The sequence below is a fragment of the Pinus tabuliformis genome, chromosome 2_2 (genome assembly GCF_031772625.1).
Source record: "Pinus tabuliformis cultivar Carrire ecotype Pingquan chromosome 2_2, CPIR1, whole genome shotgun sequence".
NCBI lineage: Eukaryota > Viridiplantae > Streptophyta > Pinopsida > Pinales > Pinaceae > Pinus > Pinus tabuliformis.
The window spans coordinates 456,764,856-456,768,064 of record NC_142300.1 but is presented as its reverse complement, the minus strand read 5'-3'; the positions used below and the strand labels follow the sequence as shown (position 1 = coordinate 456,768,064).

The 3,209-nt window shown below is 40.2% G+C and overlaps 1 pseudogene; it reads right to left on the bottom strand.

Annotated features, from left to right (window-relative positions):
• Positions 1-208: 208 nt before the first annotated feature.
• LOC149193229 (uncharacterized) lies at positions 209-2,536 on the bottom strand (annotated as a pseudogene).
• Positions 2,537-3,209: the final 673 nt, after the last annotated feature.

Genomic DNA, 3,209 nt, shown 5'->3' with positions numbered 1-3,209 from the left:
ATTCATGATTTGGCGGGCATATTTTGATGTAAATGAAGCTTCTATATATTCAAGAAAGACCTTTCCTAGAGTGGACAATGAGGTAGTGAAAAAATTTATATGTTGACAAATGCTCTGTTCCTAGTGTTTGGCTTATTATCTTCAATTTATTGGTTATATCATTGTTTCCACTTCTTGCATCTTAAATTACTTTGTTCACATTTTATGCTCATGTTTCTTGGGCTATATTGATCTCATTTTTTTGGTTTTTCTCCATATATCTTAGTGAATTGTTGTCACTATCTTTTAAACCAGTGGTTGCGATTATTCACTGGCATCATAAAGTGGAGGAAAATATCTACAACTATTTTGAGTGCCATGGTTATAATGTTCATCGTTGTATAAGCACTTGAAATATCCTAAAACAACCCCATTATAGTTGGAACCAGATTCCAACAATCTAGCTATCTTAGCATGATCAACAGGATCCATTGTTTCATGAAGAGAATAAATTAACAGTGCCATATTCGGGGATCTCATGTAGTCACTCTTATTCATGGATGATGTAGTGTAAGTCCATTACTTTTTTCTGAATTTGGATTATAACAAAAGGAACCTTCAATTGGGTTCAGGTTGTTGTAGCCATGCAATGTATTTGAAACTGGGAGTCCTTGAACCTATATATCGTTTTTCCATTGTAATATATATTACAAATTATGGTTCTTGCATTTTTTGTTTCTAGAGATGGTTAAAATTCTTGAATTTTTAGCAGCTTACTCTCATTGTTGAGAGATGCAGATTCTTTGAACAAGAACTATGGAAAATTAATATGTACCTTGGAAGCCTCAATATTCTTTGAGATTATCTCACCCTTAAAAATCTCTTTCTTTATCCAAGAGTTCTAGTAATTTTAAATATCATTATCTATTCTTCTAGGTGGATGGAATGCTATGTATGCCCACCTGCACATATTTAATCCATCAAAATATATCTTAATGTCAATCCTTTAATGCACCACCAAGAACTAATAAATCAATGAAACTTAAACCAACCTGTTTCTAAAAATGGTATGCAGATGAATGATAAGATTTTATTCATTTGGACTAAAACTACCTCACTTGATATCAACTCTCAAGTAGTTGATCCATCGCAATCTGTAGCTCTTTCCACAATGAACGTTGAAGACCTACCATGAAAGTAAATATGAATCGATGCACAATAATACTAAAAAAATCCATATTTTTAGTTGTTGTTAGGAATGTTATTGTTGGGTAAGGAGGATTTATAGCAATAGGCATTATTGGTCCCACATTTGTTCAACCAAGATTTGTGCAAGGATGGAGTTTTGGGAGTCTCTCGATTTATTGGAGATTTGACAAAGACCCATGGCCTTACCATCTCCACACCAGAGGAACCCTTGGAGTGGACTCACCATGTAGAGCCTTGAAAAACTATTTTCCCTGCTAGACTCACTGTGCAGAGCCCCAAAAATCTATTTTCCAAGCTATTGATGTGATAATTAATTAAAGAAACTTTACTAACTACATTCAATGGTTATGTTCTTAAACCCCATGATGGGAGAATAACAGTGTTCAAAGATGATGAGTGAAGCCCAGTAAATTCCATATGGCCATAGCTAGATCCTTCGAAGGAGAGTCTCAAAACTGACCCTATCTTCCTGACTCATCATTCTCACTCATGGTTGAGGTTACATCCACACTTATGTTGAAGAGGTTATTGAAAATGATCTATTAGATTTTCCACAACATCAATCAAACAAAGCATGTTGAAACATAACAACAAATTATGCAAGTGGGATAGAGAAAGCGTTAAAGAGTTGCCGCATGTAACATCCCTCACTCAGGATTCCTCCAAAATCCTCAGGAACACTAGAGATTCTTTTTTAAATAACATATTTAGAGAGCACTAAACACACACTTCCTCTAGAACTCCCTCACTAAAGGCTTCAACCCTCAACAACTTCAAGGACCACATTTCATAAATTTTCATATTGGATCCACTTGCTACAACACATCACAACTTGTAGGCCACGTTTCCACAAATTTTCAAACTAGACCCACTACCAACACTTAAGATTATCACATAACATAGTCACTGATCAGTAATTGAGATCTTCTTTGTTGGACGGAATGGCGTTGAGGAGGCTGTCTGAAAAGGGTTAGGTTTGTTTCAGCTGATGGCAACACAAGGGCTCCCTACTCACCCCACCTACCTACTAGTTGTCGACATCTTCTCTCTCCTTCTATTACATCACCCGTAGCGGTTCCCGGCATTCGTTACTCACTGATCACTCCGTAATAGCATTGTTATTGTCTCCTCCCCGTTTCACTGTGTTCCCACTGAATTTTGATACCCTACCTGTGGTGACGGTTACAATGGTCCTGGAGGCAACTGGTGGAGAGCACATTGGAACAAGTATGGAACTTGACCTAGTAGACTACTCAGAATACCCATTGGAGAATGTCAATATTTGGCAAACCCCTTGCTCTGCCGCAGACAACATCCTTCCTTTCTGCTGCAACGTGTCGGCTACCATTAAGGGTCTTCCTTCCATTCTGGACCTTCCTGCTCCACTGTCACTTTCTTGGAGCCTCCTCTGATCTTGCCGTTTCCTCCCTCGCCACCGCAGTCACTCTCGCCTTCCACTTTTGTCTATGCCTCCAAAAAAATCCCAAGCTAGCTAGCTCCCAAACCCCCCTCTCATCCCAACATGGGGAATCTTCATCCATCCCTCTGAGAACCCACATTCCGGCCCAGGAAATTCCACAAGTTCCGGTACCTGAGGTGTATCCATCTGGAAGCTACGTGGCAGTACCCCCTCTCTCAGAATCGATTCCAGCAGCCGATCTCCCTCGCCCTAAAACCCCTAACCCAAACCCTAACCAGCCAGGGGATAATACAGAAGACCCTGAAGTGTCGTCGCAAAGGGGAAAGAAGAGGAAGTGCTTCAAGGTCTGAAGTGAGGACATCATTCTCAGACTCGGGGAGGAAATTCAGTGGGGTGACACCATGGACACGACAGACTGAGTTCTGGTAGGAAGAATTCGTGGTTGTAGTTACACAGCAGCTAGGCTTAAGATATGGACCTTGGAGGTTTGGGGGCAGCACCTGGCGGATCTCCCAACCGTACAAACCTTTGTTAGAGGATGGTTTGCTCTGCATTTTGCCAGAGTTGAGCACACAAACTAGGTCCTGTCGTCTTTTTGGCA